Below are 20,138 nucleotides of genomic sequence, written 5' to 3' on the forward strand. Positions count from 1 at the left end.
GCGGTGGTCCATCACGGCTGCATCATACTCAAGGTGTCGGGCCCCGACAGCGTCATCACCATCGTTGCGACGAGAAGGACGTGATCCGCTCCGTCTAGTGAGCCTACAAAGCTGCCACGGCAGAACAGTCCAACGATGCCGAGGGCACTGAGCCCGGACGGGGTACGCCCTAAAGGAAGATGCAGCTGCTGCCTACCCCTGACCCTTCTGGGGCGAAGGGTGCCGCAATAGACGCCGGTACTATGAGCCTCGCGCCCCCAGCGAGCTCCTCCCTCCCTCCGGTATAGGAGGCCATGCCAGTGCCCATGTCAGGCCGGGCTCAAGGGCTCCCGCCTAGAAGCTGCCTCGCTTGGTCGGTGTTACAAAGGGTCGCTCGGGGACCATGTGTAGGCGTGCCCTGGTGTGTGCCCCCATGAGCCGGGAGGGCGGCGCCAAGTGCGAGGGACATGGGAGTTCGCCACTCAGAAGATCGGCAAGCTGTAATAGGTGCGGGCCACACATGCCTCGCAAGATGTGGGGACCCCCCGGACCCCTAAAGCATCAAGAGTCGGCCGCTCCCACCCGAGTGGTAGACTTGCACGACATGCATCATTAAGCGGCCTCACGCTCCCGCATAAGCATGGCCGTCAGGTGACTTTCTGGGTTGTTCGAATCAAGCAATTCCCTGTATTTTGCATTGCCTCGAGCGGGTCTGGATGTGTAACAAACTCGATTAACCTTCACATCAGATGGTGTCATTTTTCTAAATATTATGCTCTGGTGTTTCGCCACTGGCAGGGGTTGACACGCCCCCGCAGAAGCTCTATGATGGTTCCATGGTGGGGGTTAGCCCCGGCGTCTGTATCAGGACTTGTCCTCCCAGCATCGACAAATCAAAGTGACCAAGCTGTGGCTCACTGGCTGGCCACCCGTGCTAGTCATCTCACCAAGGCCATTAGTGTCACGCCCTCTCAGAGAACCGTCGCGGGTAGATGGAGGGAATGTAGCTTAGCTCACGCTGCCGCTGGGCAGGTGCCTTGCCACCTCCCATAACGACTCTCTATGTGTCTTGCTCTTGCGGCCGCAGGAGGCACGGTTGCGGTCATGTTTGGGCCATAGGGGCACGCATCCGTGCTCGTGTGGCCACATGGGGCGTGATGGCGCTCATGTTTGGGCCATGGGAGTATTGCCTCGGGTGTCTGCCTAATTATTGCCGCCCGTGACACACTCATGTAATAATGAGTTTGGGGTTGTACATGCCCTGGAGCTTCCCAAGTGGAAGCCCACGACAAGCTGCATCGTGGCCTCGGCAGAGGGCTCCCGCACACTCCAAATTGGAAGTCCCTATGATCCGTGATGGGAGAATGACTGTCGGACTTCGAATATGCCCACTCCCAAGTGGAAGCCCCAAGCATCGCGCTTGGGGAACGATCGAAGAAGACTTCTCGCAGGCCGCAACTGACCCGAGGCCGACCCGTGCTGGACAAGGCATGGGCATTTATTTCAGGTTGACCCGTGTTGTACATGGAAGCCGCATTTCTTTCTAGGATGACCCGTGCTAGTCACGGCTCCCTATTTTCTTCCCTTGTTTTTTGACTTGTAAACAAGCTCACTAGGCTGACTCGTGCCATACACGGCAGCCACATCTCCCCTTTTTGGCTTGTAGACAAGTTTGCTTCTAGTTTTAATAAAGATCTTGGTGTTCTGGTTTTCCTGGAGTTTCATTGGTTCTCTCTTTTCTTACCACACCCACGGCCAAGTGGAAGTCCCTATGATCCGCGCTGACGGGATGACTGTCGAACCACGACGATGCCCATGCCTAGTGGAAGCCCCATGCATCGCGCTGGGGAGAAGACAACAAAGAATGCCCCCGGGCCCTGGACCACATTAGGGTGGAAAGCCGTTGGTTCGGCTGCCACATGTTTTCCCCCGCGGCATGCGCCTGCTAGCTTTACCTTGGGCCTCACGCACGCAGGGGAGGGGAACGTTGCCTTTGCCTGGTTCTGCACCAGCGATGCTGGGAACCCAGAGAACTGGGTTCTGGCTCGTGGGCATGCACTTGTGCATGTCACCCCACCAAGGCCCTTGGGGCCTATACTTCTCGCGTCACGCCCAAATGCAAGCGGGGATGCCCAAATGCAAGTGGGCAAGCGCATACCATTTGAAACAAGGTTCTTTCTTGCAGGACTTCCCTCGAGGGGCCTCGCGAGGTGGGTCCCGCATGCAACAACCCCTTGCGTGAGTCGCTCGCACGCTGAAGGCGAGCCTAGAGTGCCATGCCTCTGGAGCCTTCTTACCAGCAACGGTTGGGGCACGCTCGAGGGTTGGGCCTTAGCAACACGAAGCTTCAGGATGACCTTGGAAGGGGCTCGCATGCCTAAGGAAGCTCATATATGTATGCCTGTGGCCCCGGTCGCAGCGTTGCCATGGCATAGGATCGTCCCACCAACGAGTTTCATGGACAAGACCCGTGCGCGGGCACCAGCCTCGCGAGACTCGCACAAGCAACAATTGTCAGAGGCTTCGCGGCACTCCCACCTGGGACGCAACTGGAGGATGCCCTCGAGGGCTTAGTAGGGCACATGGCCAAGGAGGAATGAAACTAGGCATGGTGCTCGTGGTCGGCCAGATCCAAGGAGCGGGCCTTGACCCGCGAGCTCACCCTTGCATACGAGGTCGTGTCGAAGCCCTTGGTCACTTCTCTCAGACCTCCGGCGAAGGACCCCTCGTGGAGAATCCGGGCACGAGCCGATGGGCAAATGAACTCTAGGACAGGGCTCCCTGCGACGGGGTCCCTTAAGGAAGATCCGACACAAAGCAACATCCTAGCAAGGAAAGGGAAAGTACTGAAAAATGCTTGGGTGTTGTCGCCTCAGAGTCCCTGTCGTGCATCAAGAATGAGAGCCTCTGGAGCCACGCCCCACGGATCCGTGTCGGCCTCACGAACCTATGTCCCCTCGCCTAGAAGGCACATGGGGGGAGGCCCCATCAGCAATGCAAGGCTAGCTCAGAGGACAGGACCTCACCAGTGAGAACACGGGGAACACGCGAAGGAAAACGGAAAACCTCATGGAAGGAACGAAGCCACACCAATCATAACATGTAACCCATAATTAACACACAAGTATATTACAAATGTCTAACTCTCTCCCAGGGCCCAATAGTTTTCAATGCAACCGGAAAGGAAAAGAAACCTCAAGCGAACGAGGCGCTATCGTCGTCATGGCTCCCGAAGGCCTTGGCGACAAGGCTGCTTCTCCCCTCGAAGGATGGGGCCTGAACGAACCGGCCAACCAAGGACTCGACATTCTCGCAAACCTCGTCCCGGAGGGGGCTCTGGAGCTCCACGCGCACTCGCTCCACCACGCAGGGGAGGTCGAAGGTGGAGTCGTGGTGGTACAGATTGGAGAAGACGCGTGTCAGCACACTGATACATCCATTTTGCATCATGGTTTTATATCGATATTTAGTGCATAATAGGATGTTAATACACATTATGGTACAATACTTATGCCTTTTCTCTCTCTTATTTTAGAAGGTTTACATGAAGAGGGAGAATGCCGGTAGGTGGAATTCTAGTCCGGAAAAGGAGAAAATCTGAGTGACCTATTCTGCGCAACTCCAAAAGTCCTGAAAACTTACAAAGAATTATTTTGGATTATGAAAACTATTGGGCGAAAGAAATACATCAGGGGACCCCCCCCCCACGTGGCCACAAGCCAGGGGTCACGCCCTAGCCCCCTAGGCGCACCCTGCAGGCATGTGGGCCCCCTCACAGGCCTCCGGTGCCCATCTTGTACTATATGGAGGGTTTTGACCTGGAAAAATCATATCAGAACTTTTGGGGACAAGCACCGCCGTCTCGAGGCGGAACTTGGGCAGAACCAATCTAGGGCTCCGACGGACCTATTCTGCTTGGGAAACTTCCCTCCCGGAGGGTGAAATCGAAGCCATCGTCATCACCAACAATCCTCTCATCGAGAGGGGGTCAATATCCATCAACATCTTCATCTCCACCATGTCCTCTCCAAACCCTAGTTCATCTCTTGTATCCGATGTTTTTCTCAAAACCTCAGATTGGTACCTGTGGGTTGCTATTAATGTTGATTACTCCTTGTAGTTGATGCTAGTTGGTTTACTTGGTGGAAGTTCATATGTTCAGATCCTTAATGATCATTAATACTCCTCTGATTATGAACATGAATATGCTTTGTGAGTAATTACGTTTGTTCCTAAGGACATGAGATAAGTCTTGTTATAAGTAATCATGTGAATTTGGTCTTCGTTCAATATTTTGATGAGATGTATGTTGTCTCTTCCCTAGTGGTGTTATGTGAACTTTGACTACATGACACTTCACCATTATCTCATCCTAGGGGAATATATTGGGAAGTAATAAGTAGATGATTGGTTTCTGGAGTGATAGAAGCTTAAACCCTAGTTTATGTGTTGCTTCGTAAGGGGCTGATTTGGATCCATATGTTTCATGCTATGGTTAGATTTATCATAATTCTTCTTTCATAGTTGTGGATGCTTCCGAGAGAGGTTAATCATAAGTGGGAGGTTTTTCCAAGTAAGTGCAGCACACAAGCACCGGTCCACCCACATATCAAATTATCAAAGTAAGGAACGTGAATCATATGAGCACGATGAAAACTATCTTGACAGAAATTCCCATGTGTCCTCAGGAGAGCTTTGCTTTATATAAGAGTTTGTCCAGGCTTGTCCTTTGCTACAAAAATGATTGGTCCACCTTGCTACACCTTTTTTACATTTATTTACTTTCTACCCATTACGAATTACCTTATCACAAAACTATGTGATACCGATAATTTCAGTGCTTGCACAGAATACCTTACTGAAAACCGCTTGTCATTTCCTTGTGCTCCTCATTGGGTTCGACACCCTTACTTATCTAAAGGACTACAATACATCCCCTATACTTTTGGTTCATCAAGACTCTTTTCTGGTGCCGTTGCCGGGGAGTGAAGTGCCTTTGGTGAGTGGAACTTGGTAAGGAAAAATTTATATATTGTGCTGAAATTTACTATCACGTGTCACTATGGAAAATAATCCTTTGAGGGGCTTGTTTGGGGTATCTTCACCACGACCGAAAGCATAAAGAGATGCTCCTCAACCTACTACACCTACTGAAAATATTTATTATGAAATTCCTTCGGGTATGATAGAAAACTACTAGCTAATCCTTATGCACGAGATGGAACACTACATCCTGATTTGCATCTAATCTATGTGGATGAAGTTTTTGGATTATTTAAGCTTAAATGTCTGCCCGAGGATGATTTCAATAAGAAGTTCTTTCCTTCATATTTGAAGGAGAAGGCATTGACGTGGTATAGGCTATGTGATGATATTGTATCATGGAACTACAACCGAAGGAAATTGGAATTTCATGAGAAGTTTTATCATATGCATCTGGTTCATCGTGATTGGAATTATATTTATAATTTTTGGCCTCGTGAAGGAGAAAGAATCTCTCAAGCTTGGGGGAGGCTTAAGTCAATGTTATATTAATGCCCCAACCATGAGGTCCCGAGAGAAATTATTGTTCAGAATTTTTATGCTCGACTCTCTCGTAATGATCAATCCATGCTCGATACTTCTTGTGTTGGTTCCTTTATGAAGAAAGATATTGAACTCAAATGGTACTTATTGGAAAGAATTAAACGCAACTATGAAGATTGGGAACTCAACAAAGGTAATGAGTTAGGTATAAGCCTTAAGTTTGATTGTGTTAAGTCCTTTATAGACACTGATGCTTTTTGTGATTTTAGCACTAAATATGGACTTGACTCTGAGATAGTAGCTTCTTTCTGTGAATATTTTTCTACTGATGTTCCTACTGCTTATATTTATCATCCTCCGAGATAGTAGCTAAATATGGACTTGACTCTGAGTTAGTAGCTAAATATGGACTTGACTCTAAGATAGTAGCACTAAATATGGACTTGACCCCAAGGAGAAGTGGTTTAAATTTCATCCTCCCATTGAAGTTAAAGAAGTTGAACCTATTAAACTTGAAGAAGAAACTATTATTTATAATATTGATCATGTTATTCCTACTTCTTATATTGAGAAACCACATTTCCTATTAGAATAAAGGAACATGCTAAGGCTTCAACTGGGGTTCGTAAGAGTTGTGCTAGAACACCTATGCCTCCTGAACATATTAAATTTGAACCTAGTATTGTGATGGTTAAAGATCTCTTGGTTGATAATATTTATGGGCATGTTATTCATTTCTATGATGAAGCTTCAAGAATTGCTAGAACTGATACTAAAGGTAAACATAAACCCATTGTTAGCGTGCGTGTTGTTTCTGTTAAAATAGGAGATCATTGTTATCACGGCTTATGTGATGTGGGTGCTAGTGTGAGTGCAATTCCCTTTACCTTATACCATGGAATTATGAATTATATTGCACCAGCTGAATTAGAAGAAATTGATGTTACCATTAAGCTTGTCAATAGAGATACTATTGCACCAATTGGGATTGTTAGAGATGTTGAAGTCTCGTGTGGGAAAATAAACTATCCTACTAATTTTCTTGTTCTTGGTTCCCCAGAAGATGATTTTTGTCCCATTATATTTGGTAGACCCTTCTTGAATACTATTAATGCTAAGATTGATTGTGGGAAAGAAACTGTTACTGTAAGTTTTGGGGATGTGTCTCATGAGTTCAATTTCTTTAAATTTCGTAGACAACCCCATGACAAAGAATTGCCTAGTAAAGATGAAATTATTTGTCTCTCTTCTATCGGTGTGCCTCCTACTGATCCCTTAGAACAATATTTGCTAGACCTCGAAAACGATATGCATATGAATGATAGGAAAGAAATAGATAATATTTTCTTTGATCAGCAGCCTATTTTGAAACACAACCTGCTTGTTAAGATACTTGGGGAACCTCCTCAACCCAAGGGTGATCCCGTGTTTGAGCTTAAACAATTACCTGATATTCTGATGTATGCTTATCTTGATGAAAAGGAGATATATCATGTTATTATTAGTGCCAACCTTTCAGAGCAGGAAGAAAAGAGATGATTGAAAACTTTGAGGAAGCACCATGCTGCTATTGGATATACTATTGATGATATTAAGGGAATTTGTCCCACTCTATGTCAGCACAAAATTAATATGGAGCCTGATGCTAAACCAGTTGTTGATCACAAACGACGGTTAAATCCTAAAATGAATGAAGTGGGAAGAAATGAAATACTAAAGCTTATGGATGTAGGTATAATTTATCCTATTGCTGATAGTAGATGGGTTAGTCCCGTTCATTGTGTCCCTAAAAAGGGAGGTATTGTCATAGTTCCTAATGATAAAAATGAATTGATCCTGCAAAGAATCATTACATGATATAGAATGGTAATTGATTTTAGGAAATTAAATAAAGCTACCACGAAAGATCAGTACCCTCTACCTTTTATTGATCAAATGCTAGAAAGACTATCCAAACATACACATTTTTGCTTTCTAGACGGTTATTTTGGTTTCTATCAAATACGTGTGTCAAAAGAGGATCAAGAGAAGACCACTTTTACTTTCTCTTTCGGTACCTTTGCATATAGACGTATGCCTTTTGGTTTATGCAATGCACCTGCTACTTTTCAAAGATGTACGATGGCTATATTCTCTGACTTTTGTGAAAAGATTGTTGAGGTTTCATGGATGATTTTTCTGTTTACGAAACTTCAATTGATGATTTCTTGAGCAACCTAAATCGAGTTTTGCAGAGATGTGAAGAAACTAATCTTACCTTGAATTGGGAGAAGTGCCACCTTATGGTTAATGAAGGCATTGTCTTGGGACACAAAATCTAAGAAAGAGGTATTGAAGTTGGTAAAGCTAAAGTTGATGCTATTGAAAAAATGTCATGTCCTACAGATATCAAAGGTATAAGAAGTTTCCTTGGTCATGATGGTTTCTATAGGAGGTTTATGAAGGACTTCCCTAAGATTTATAGGCCTCTCACTAAAATTTTGCAAAAAGATGTTCCATTCGTTTTTATGGTGATTGTGTAGAAGCATTTGAAATTCTTAAGAGAGCCTTGATCACTGCACTTGTTGTTCAACCAGCTGATTGGAACCTACCCTTTGAAATTATGTGTGATGCTAGTGATTTTGATGTTGGTGCTATTCTAGGAAAAAGAGTTGATAAGAAATTAATGTTATCCATTATGCTAGTAAAATTCTAGACAATGCTCAAAGAAACTACGCTACCACTGAAAAGGAATTTTTAGTACTTGTGTTTGCTTGTGATAAGTTCCGACCTTATATTGTTGATTCCAAAGTACTGTTCGCACAGATCACGCTGCTATTAAATACCTGATGGAAAGTAAATATGCCAAATCTATACTTATTAGATGGGTTCTTCTGCTACAAGAATTTGATTTGCATATTATTGATAGAAAGGGTGGTGATAACCGAGTAGCGGATAACTTTTCTAGATTAGAGAATGTTCTTGATGACCCACTACCTATTGATGATAGCTTTCCTGATGAACAATTAGCTATCATAAGTGCTTCACGCAATGCTCCTTGGTATGCTGATTATGCTAACTACATTGTTGCCAAATTTATACCGCCTAGTTTCACATACCAACAAAAGAAAAAGTTCTTCTATGATTTAAGTCATTACTTTTGGGATGATCCACACCTTTATAAAGAAGGAGTAGATGGTGTTATTAGATGTTGTGTACCTGAACATGAACATGAACATATCCTACATAAGTGTCACTCTGAGGCCTACGGAGGACACCACGCTAGAGATAGAACTGCACACAAGGTATTAAAATCCGGTTTTTATTGGCGTACTCTCTTCAACGATGCTCGTAAGATTGTCTTGTCTTGTGATGAATGTCAAAGAATTGGTAATGTTAGTAGATGTCAGGAAATGCCTATGAATTACTCTCTTGTTATTGAACCATTTGATGTTTGGGGCTTTGTCTTTATGGGAGCATTTCCAAAGTCCAACGGGTATACTCATATTCTAGTTGTTGTTGATTATGTTACTAAGTGGGTAGAAGCTATTCCAACTAGTAGTGTTGATCATAACACTTCTATTAAAATGTTGAAAGAAGTTATTTTCCCTAGATTTGGAGTCCCTGGATTTTTAATGACTGATGGTGGTTCACACTTTATTCATGGTGCTTTCCGTAAATTTCGTGCTAAGTATAATGTTAATCATAGAATTGCATCTCCTTATCATCCTTAGTCTAGTGGTCAAGTCGAATTGAACAATAGAGAAATTAAATTGATCTTGCAAAATACCGTTAATAGATCTAGAAAGAATTGGTATATGAAATTTGATGATGCATTATGGGCTTATAGAACCGCTTACAAAAACCCTATGGGTTTGTCTCCGTATAAAATGGTTTATGGTAAGGCATGTCACTTAGCTCTAGAGCTACAACATAAAGCTTATTGGGCAATTAAAGATATTAACTATGATTTCAAACTTGCTGGTGAGAAGAGGTTATTTGACATTAGCTCACTTGATGAATGGAGAACCCAAGCCTATGAGAATCCCAAGTTGTTTAAATAAAAGGTTAAGAGATGGCATGCTAAAAGGATACAAAAGCATGAATTGAATGTAGGTGATCATGTCTTGCTATACAACTCTCGCTTAAGATTTTTGGCAAGAAAACTTATCTCTAAATGGGAAGGCCCTTACATTATCGAGGAAGTATATCGTTTCGGTGCCATCAAGATGAACAGCGCCGAAGGCACAAATCCGAAGGTGGTAAACGGGAAAAGAATCAAACATTATATCTCAGGTACTCCCATAAATGTTCAAACCAATATTATCAATACCATAACTCTGGAAGAGTACATTAGGGAGACCTATCAGAATGTTTCAGACTCCGAAAAGGAATAGGTCTGCGTTACGATAAGCAAACCGACTCCAAAACTTTTCCAACGGTCATTATTATCAGTTTTGGAATATTTAAAAATTTAGGAAAATTTAAAGCAACCCGAAAAGTGCACGAGGAGGTGACAAGCCAGGGGCGCACCCAACCCTCCTGGGCGCGCCCATGTGGCTTGTGGCCACCCCGTGTACCCTCCGGACTCCGTTTTCTTGTGGTATACTCTTTCGGGTTGGTAAAAATTCATTATTTAATCTCCCGAAGGTTTTTACCTTCGTATCACGACAATATCTCATGTTTTCATTTTGAGCTATTTCTGCAGCAGATTTAGAGCAAGATGTCTTCGCAAGAGTCGGTTGGGGAGACCCGAGCCTCTCACCTGACACCGGGGTCCGGAGTATTCAGCGAAGCCAACCACTTTGGGAAGGCCACGGAGGAAGAGATGGAGGACGAGTTGAAAAGGATAGATATCATGGAGGAAGACCAAGAAGTTATCTCTCGTCTACAACCTGGAGCCATGTTGGAAGAACTTCAGAGCTCAGCAATTCCGAATTCGGTTATCCCTCCCATTGCTAAATTTCTTACTTATGAAAATATGAAAAAATGTGTTGCTTCGTCCCCCGCAGCAACAAAACATCCATGGGTTATGGGAGCTCTAACCGTCACTGGAAAGCTTCGCAATGAAATAATGGATATCAGAGAGCAATATAATAAGCTTGAGGAGGAGAATCACATTCTCAGGGGCATCATCGCCAACAATAAAACATCACCACCTCTGAACAAAGACAGCTAAACACATGGGTATGTGCACTCCCCTTGGCTTGTGCCAAGCTTGGGGGAGGTGCCCCGGTATCGTATCACCATCACACCTTTAACTTTCTTCGTTTTTCTTCATTTGATCCTTTTGGTTATATCTTGATCTAGTAGAATAAAGTTTTAGTGTGATCTAGTTTTGAGTTTTTCTTTATGTTCCCCCTATGTAAGAAAGTGTGAGAGTTATATAATAGAGTAGTTTTGAGTTGAGGGATTTTCTTGCTTGCTATGATCTTGAGAAAAAGAAATGGAAAGATGTATAGTGTAAAAGCAAAGAATATATATAATGATCTTATGGGGACTGATGACTTCACATATAAAAAGTATGTTGATTGAAATTTCTTGTGAGTTGACAAACAAATCTATTGATCATTGTTGCAATTAAAGAAGTAATAAAGAAAGAGAGCTTCACATCTGAATATATTATCTTGGACATCTTTTCTGATTGTGAGCACTCATTAAATTATATGTTAAGAAGTTGATGTTGGGCAAGGAAGACAACATAATGAGTTATGTTTCCTTATTTCCATATAGAAGTTATATGGTTATAGATCCTTCAACATGTGTCGCTTGCGTCCACCCTCTATCAGCCAAAAACTTCCGCACCAAGTAGAGATACTACTTGTGCATCCAAACACCTTTAACCCAGTTTTTCCTTAAGAGTCCACCATACTTACCTATGGATTGAGTAAGATCCTTCAAGTAAGTTGTCATCGGTGCAGGCAATAAAAATTGCTCACTAAATATGTGTGATCTATTAGTGTGAGGAAAATAAAATCTATACGAACTTGTGATATGGAAGAAATAAAAGCGACAAACTGCATAATAAAGTTCTTTATCACAAGGGGCAATATAAAGTGATGTTCTTTTGCATTAAGGGATTGGGCACCCGACTATAAAAGCGCATGACAACCTCTGCTTCCCTCTGCGAAGGGCCTATCAGTTACCTTTACTCTCTAGTACTTACCTTTATGTAAGTCATGTGGAACTTCACCATTTCCTTTATTTTGCATTTATCTTTTTGCAAGCATCATGTGTTGGGGAATGATATAAACACATATATCCACTCAGATGTGGGTGATCATGAGTTATTATTGTTGACATTACCCTTGTGGTAAATAGTTGGGAGGCAAAACTATAAGCCCCTATCTTTCTCTGTGTCCGATTAGAGCTTTGACCTCATAGGTATTGCATGAGTGTTAGCAATTATGGAAGACTATAAGATGATTGAGTATGTGGATTTTCTTCACAACCTCTTATATTGACACTTTCCTACGTTATGATAAATTGGAATTTCTTCAGTGACTGAGATCATAGTTTGTTAGCTCTCAATAGAGTTCCCGATTCATATTTTAACTTGTGAATGAATAGTTACTATAGCATAATAAATTATATGTCAATATGTGTTCTTGTTCTAAAGATAACCATGATGCCTTCATGTCTGTATTTTATTTTATCAACACCTCTATCTCTAAACATGTGGGCATATTTATCGATTTCCGCTTTCGCTTGAGGACAAGCGAGCTCTAAGCTTGGGGGAGTTGATACGTCCATTTTGCATCATGCTTTTATATCGATATTTATTTCATTATGGGCTGTTAATACACATTATGGTACAAATACTTATGCCTTTTCTCTCTCTTATTTTACAAGGTTTACATGAAGAGGAAGAACGCCGGCAGTTGGAATTCTAGAGCGGAAAAGGAGCAAATCTTAGAGACCTATTCTGCACAACTCCAAAATTCCTGAAAACTTATGGAGAATTATTTTGGATTATAAAAAAATATTGGGCGAAAGAAATACATCAGGGGACCCACCAGGAGGCCACAAGCCAGGGGCGTGCCCTACCCCCCTAGGAGTGCCTTGTCAGCTTGTGGGCCCCCTGGCAGGCCTCTGGTTCCCATCTTCTGCTATCTGGAGGGTTTTGACCTGGGAAAAATCATATCAGAACTTTCAGGGGGAAGCGCCACCTTCTCGAGGTGGAACTTGGGAAAAACCAATCTAGGGCTCCGGAGGAGCTGTTCTGCCAGGGAAACTTCCCTCCCGGAGGGGGAAATCGAAGCCATCGTCATCACCAACGATCCTCTCATCAAGAGGGTGTCAATATCCATTGACATCTTCATCAGCACCATCTCCTCTCCAAGCCCTATTTCATCTCTTGTATCCGATCTTTGTCTCAAAACCTCAAATTGGTACATGTGGGTTGCTAGTAGTGTTGATTACTCCTTGTAGTTGATGCTAGTTGGTTTACTTGGTGGAATATGATATGTTCAGATCCTTAATGATCATTAATACTCCTCTAATTATGAACATGAATATGCTTTGTGAGTAATTACGTTTGTTCCAGAGGACATGGGATAAGTCTCGTTATATGTAATCATGTGAATTTGGTATTCGTTCGATATTTTGATGAGATGTATGTTGTCTCTCCCCTAGTGGTGTTATATGAACTCGACTACATGACACTTCACCATTATTTGGGCCTAGGGTAAGGCATTTGGAAGTATTAAGTAGATGATGGGTTTCTAGAGTGATAGAAGCTTAAACCCTAGTTTATGCGTAGCTTCGTAAGGGGCTGATTTGGATCCATATGTTTCATGCTATGGTTACATTTATCTTAATTCTTCTTTCGTAGTTGCAGATGCTTGCGAGAGAGGTTAATCATAAGAGGGATGTTTGTCCTAGTAAGGGCAGCACCCAAGCACCTTTCCACCCACATATCAAATTATCAAAGTAACAAACGTGAATCATATAAGCATGATGAAAACTAGCTTGACAGTAATTCCCATGTGTCCTCGGAAGCCTTTGCTTTATATAAGAGTTTTTCCAGCCTTGTCCTTTTCTACAGAAAGGATTGGGCCACCTTGCTACACCTTTGTTACATTTGTTACTTTCTAACCTTTACGAATTACCTTATCACAGAACTATCTGCTACCGATAATTTCAGTGCTTGCAGAGAATACCTTACTGAAAACCGCTTGTCATTTCCTTCCGCCCCTCATTGGTTTCGACATTCTTACTTATCAAAAGGACTACAATAGATCCCCTATACTTGTGGGTCATCACACGCTATCCAAGAGATCGTGCATGCTCGACTCGATGTCTTCGTCCACCTTGGAGACACCCGACTCCAATGCCTCCACCACCTTGAGGAAGCCGAGGAAGCCTACATCGTCGTGTGCAGGTGGTAGTGCAGGCGCATCCCTAACGAAGCGACAGAGCGAACCGCTCTGCAACGGGCAAGCTCGAGGAACTGCTTTGTGCATTGCGCTTTCATATGTTGTGCATGCACTGCATTGTCCTTTGATGCCTTCCCGGCATCGACAGCTTCACCGGCTTGGGCCTGAAGCGACTTCAACTCCTCCTTGACCTCCCCTTACTCCTGAGGGCATCCTAGAGGGCCGCTTGGGCAACCTACAGCTAGGCCCTGAGCGCGCTCACCTCCTCCTGGAGAGCATCGCACCTGAGCTGCAAACGGACCTCCTGACGGGCGAGCTCGTCGTGATGCTCCTTCAGGGCGGCCTCCAGCTCTCTAGCCACCCCTGCGTCCGCTTCAGCAAGGGCTTCCCTATGCACCGCCGCGAGGGCGGCCTCATTTGCAATGACACACCCTTCCAAGACCTTGAGCCGGTTGTGCTCTGCCTCTCGGTCTAAGGCGGTTTGAGCGGCCTCCCGCTCAGTGAGGGCCACGTCCGCCTCCTGCTCGATGACGGATGCCTCCCTATAGGTTGGATCCACCTCGCGCCCTACGCTTCAGGAGGTGAATGTGACAGCATGAGCCGTGCACCCCCATGGCACCTCCGCTGGCCCAGAGGGGGCCACAGATCCTCCATGCCTCGTCAAGCCAAGCACGAAGGAAGAGGCCTCACAGGCAGGCGATGTTCGAGAGGGCGCCCCCAGCGAGGCATCCATGTGCATCGGCGTGGGTGCCCTAAAGAGTTTGGTGATTAGACTCATCGGGCCAGACAAGGTATGCAAGAAAAAGCAATGGCGAGAGCACACTTACTCGTCGTTGGGAGTCGAGTGCCAGAGCGTCAGAACTCGCCTCGAGGGCTGATACGTCTCCAATGTATCTATAATTTTTTATGGTTCCATGCTATTACCTTGTCAAACTTTCGATGTTTTCTATGCCTTTTATATCATTTTGGGGACTAACTTATTAACTCAGTGCCAAGTGCGAGTTCCTGTTTTTTGCGTGTTTTGACCCTTTTTAGAGGAGGATTTTAAACGGTGTCCAAACGGAATAAAATTTCCAAAAAGATTTTTTTTCTAGAACAGAAGATACGCATGGGACGTGAGAACCAAGGCATGGGCCACCAGGGGACCCCACAATCCCCCTAGGCGCAGCCAGGGGGGTCGTGCCTAGTAGGCTTGTGGGCCCCAGTGGCTCGTCTGCCCTACCTCTTCCGCCTATAAATTCCTGAAAAATCAAAAACTGCGAGAGAGATCCACGAAAATACTTTTCCGCCGCCGCAAGCTTCTGTCTCTGCAAGATCCCATCTGGGGCACGTTCTGATGCCCTGCCGGAGGGGGGGATTCGGATCCGGAGGGCTTCTTCATCAACACCATGACCTCTCTGATGGTGTGTGAGTAGTTCACCGTAGACCTTCGGGTCCATAGCTAGTAGCTAGATGGCTTCTTCTCTCTCTTGGATCTTCAATACAAAGTTCTCCATGATCTTCATGGAGATCTATCCGATGTAATCTCCTTTTGCGGTGTGTTTGTCGAGATCCGATGAATTGTGGATTTATGATCAGATTATCTATGAATCTTATTTGAGTTTCTTCTGATCTCTTATATGCATGATTTCATATCATTGTAATTCTCTTCGAGTTGTGGATTTTGTTTGGCCAACTTGATCTATGATTCTTGCAATAGGAGAAGTGCTTGGTTTTGGGTTCATACCATGCGGTGACCTCTCCCAGTGACAGAAGGGGCAGCGAGGCACGCATCGTGTTGTTGCCATCAAGGGTAAAAAGATGGGGTTTACATCATTGGTTTGAGTTTATCCCTCTGCATCATGTCATCTTGCTTAAGGCGTTACTCTGTTCGTCATGAACTCAATACACTAGATGCATGCTGGATAGCGGTCGATGTGTGGAGTAATAGTAGTAGATGTAGAAAGTATCGGTCTACTTGTATCGAACTTGATGCCTATATGTATGATCATTGCCTTAGATATCGTCATGACTTTGTGCGGTTCTATCAATTGCTCGACACTAATTTGTTCACCCACCGTATTATTTTCTATTTTGAGAGAAGCCTTTAGTGAACACTATGGCCCCCGGGTCTACTTCACATCATAATTTCAGCCCTACACTTTTACTTCGTTGCACTTTCCGCCTTCAGATCTCACTTTGCAATCAATCTTGAAGGGATTGACAACTCCTTTATAGCGTTGGGTGCAAGCTCGTTTGTGTTTGCTCAGGTACTCTAGACACTTGGCGCAATTGTTCTACTCGATTGATACCTTGGTTCTCAAACTGAGGGAAATACTTACTGCTCCTGTGCTGCATCACCCTTTCCTCTTCAAGGGAAAAACCAACGCAAGCTCAAGAGGCAGCAGAAGGATTTCTGGCGCTGTTGCCGGGGATTTCTGGCGCCGTAGGAGAAGGATTTTTGGCGCCGTTGCCGGGGAGGATCAAGTCAAGAACTCATCCAAGTAAGTGTCGCAACCTCATCTCTTGCATTTACTTTTTTGCCTCACGTTTTCCTCTCCCCCACTTCCGAAAAACAAAAATTTACAAAAATATTTGCGTTTTTCATTTGCATTTTTCGTTCGCCCTTTTCTCTCGCTTGCTTTCTGTTTGCTTGTGTGCTTGTTTGCTTGCTGAAGTCACCATGACTGAAAACACCAAACTTTGCGACTTCTCGAATATTAATAATAATGATTTTATTAGTACTCCGATTGCTCCCGCCACTAGTGCGGAATCATACGAAATAAATGCTGCCTTGGTGAATGTTGTTATGAAAGAGCAATTCTCCGGTCTTCCTAGTGAAGATGCCGCATCCCATCTTAATACCTTCATTGAGCTTTGTGATATGCAAAATAAGAAAGATGTGGATAATGATGTGATTAAATTGAAGCTTTTTCCATTCTTGTTGCGAGATCGAGCAAAAACTTGGTTTTCCTGTTTGCCCAAAAATAGTATTGATTCTTGGAACAAGTGCAAAGATGCTTATATATCCAAGTATTTTATGCCGGCTAATATTATCTCTCTCGATATCATGAATTTTAAGCAACTTGATCATGAGCATGTTGCACAATCTTGGGAGAGAATGAAATTGATTATTAGAAATTGTCCCGCTCATGGCTTGAGTCTTTGGATTATTATACAAATCTTCTACGCTGATTTGAATTTCGCCTCTAGAAATATCTTGGACTCCGCCTCAGGTGGAATGTTCATGGAAATCACATTAGGAGAAGCCACAAAACTCCTAGACAATATCATGACAAACTAGTCTCAGTGGTATATTGAAAGGTCACCTACTAGTAAGAAGGTAAACACTATAGAAGAAATTAACTCATTGAGTGCCAAGATGGATGAGTTAATGAATTTGGTTGCTAGTAGAAGTGCTCCTTTATATCCTAATGACATACCCTTGTCTTCCTTGATTGAGAGTAGTAATACAAGCTTGGACGTTAATTTTGTTGGTAGGAATAATTTTGGCAATAACAATACTTATAGAGGAAACTATGTTCCTAGGCCTTTTCATAGTAACCCCTCTAATAACTTTGGCAACTCCTACAAAAATACTCATGGAAATTAAAATAGATTACCCTCTGATCTAGAGAGTAATATCAAAGAGTTTATCAACTCGCAAAAGATTTTCAATGCGTCCATAGAGGAAAAACTACTCAAAATTGACGATTTGGCTAGGAGCGTTGATAGAATGTCTAGTGATATTGATGCTTTGAAAGTTAGATGTGCTCCTCCCAAAATCAATATGGATGAAACTTTGAAATCTATGTGTGTTTCCATGAGTGAGATCAAAGAAAGAACCGCCCAAATTCGTGTGAGACATGAATGGCTTAAAAAGGTGTGTTCTCGTGATAAGAATCACGAAGATCTTAAAGTGCTTGGTGTGACTCCATTTGAATCTTTGTTTTCTTGTGTCAAACCTAATGATGATGGGGCTGGATATGAATCCACTTTGGTTGAAAACGCCCCAATGATTCAGAGTCCATCTATCTTGATGCTAAAAGCATTGAAAGTGGGGTAGAAGATATCAAAACTTTAAGTAGTAATGAAACTACTACTTTTGATTTCAAGGAATTCAATTATGATAGTTGCTCCTTGATTGAATGCATTTCCTTGATGCAATCCATGCTAAACTCTCCACACGCTTATAGCTAAAACAAGGCCTTTACCGATCATATCGTCGATGCTATGATAAAATCTCTTGAAGAGAAACTTGAGTTGGAAGTTTCTATCTCTAGAAAGCTTCATGATGAGTGGGAACCTACTATCAAAATCAAAATCAAAAACTATGAATGCAATGCTTTGTGTGATTTGGGTGCTAGTGTTTCCGCGATTCCAAAGTCTTTATGTGATGTTCTAGGCTTTAATGATACTGAGGAGTGTTCTCTTAATTTGCATCTTGCGGATTCTACTGTAAAGAAACCCATGGGAGGGATCAGTGGTGTTCTTATTATTGCAAATAGAAACTATGTACTCGTGGATTTCATTGTGCTTGATATTGATTGCAATCCTGTATGCCCTATCATTCTTGGCAGACCTTTCCTAAGGACTATTGGTGCTATCATCGATATGAAGGAAGGGAATATTACATTTCAATTTCCTTTAAAGAAGGGCAAGGAGCATTTCCCCAGAAAGAAAATAAGATTGCCTTATGAATCCATGATGAGGGCTACTTATGGTTTGAGCGCCAAAGACGACGATACATCATTCCATCACCTTATGCCTAGCTAAGGGCGTTAAACAATAATGCTTGTTGGGAGGCAACCCATTGTATTTATATTTTTCTTTCTGATTTACTGCGTCCACACCATCATAATTCTGTTATGATTGTGTTTTTTGTGTTTCTTTTTGTGTTTGAGCCAAGCAAAACCTTTATGACTAGTTTTGGTGATAGTTGTTTGATCCTGCTGGAAAAACACAGAAACTTCTCGCTCACAAAATTATTTTTAATTTTTATTAAGAAAGATATTTTGAGTTGATTCTTTTTACTGCTGGTTGATATGCCTTTTTCCCAGGCTGTCGTAATTTTTCAGAATTTTTGAGGTAACAAAAGTATAGGAAGTATACAGATTTCTACAGACTGGTCTCTTTTTGACAGATTCTGTTTTTGTTGAGTTGGTTGCTTGTTTTGATGAAACTATGGATAGTATCGGGGGGTACTAGCCATGTAAAAGTGAGAATACAGTAATCTAACACCAATATAAATATAAATCAAGATTGCTACAGTACCTAAGAGGTGGTAGTTTGTTTTCTTGTGTTAATGATATCACGAGTTTCTATTTAAGTTTTGTTTTGTGAAGTTTTCAAGTTTTGGGTGATGTTATCATGGACAAATGGATAAAGAGTTGAAAGACATTAAGCTTGGGGATGCCCAAGGAATCCCAGGCCAAATTTCAGGACACCAAAAATCCTAAACTTGGGTATGCCCCAGGAAGGCATCCCCTCTTTCGTCTTCAATCCATCGGTAACGTTACTTGGAGCTATATTTTTATTCACCACATGATATGTGTTTTGCTTGGAGCGTAGTGTATTATAGGAGTCTTTTTCTTTTTGTTTTGTCGCAATCATCCTTTCTTCACACCTTTTTGAGAGAGACATGCACTAATCGTGAATTTGCTAGAATACTCATTGAGCTTCACTTATATCTTTTGAGCTAGATAACTTTGCTCTAGTGCTTCACTTAGATCTTTTTAGAGAACGGCGGTGTCATATTTTGAAGAAATAATAACTCTCGATCTTCACTTATATCCTTTTGAGAGTGCTCTCTCTTAGTAACTTGGTAATTGGCTTGTGCTATGAAAGTAGTCCTAACACTAGTAGAAAAAGGACCTATTGTCCGGGTTCGTGAGGGCCATTTGTCCTGGTTTTTGAACCGGGACTAAAGTGTCGGTACTAATGCCCTAAACCATTAGTCCTGGTTCTTGCATAAACCGGGACAGATGGGCCTCCGCGTGGCCGGTGCAGCGAGCCCAGGCAGGAGGCCCTTTGGTCCCGGTTGGTGGCACCAACCAGGACCAATAGGCATCCACGCGTCAGCATCTCAGGTGCTGGGGTTTTTGTTTTTTTTAAAGGGGGGAGGGTTTGGGGGTTTTGGGGGGGTTAATTTAGGTGTTTCATATATTGGGTTAGCATGCTAATTAATAGAGAGAAGTGTCCTTTCTTATCTTCGTGCTTGGTCGACGCTACGTACTATATGTATAGAGAGGACTAGACACGCTAGCTAGTTAAGCAAATGAAGGAAACAGAAGATAG

This window comes from Hordeum vulgare, chromosome 6H, assembly GCF_904849725.1.
Source record: "Hordeum vulgare subsp. vulgare chromosome 6H, MorexV3_pseudomolecules_assembly, whole genome shotgun sequence".
Taxonomy (NCBI): domain Eukaryota; kingdom Viridiplantae; phylum Streptophyta; class Magnoliopsida; order Poales; family Poaceae; genus Hordeum; species Hordeum vulgare.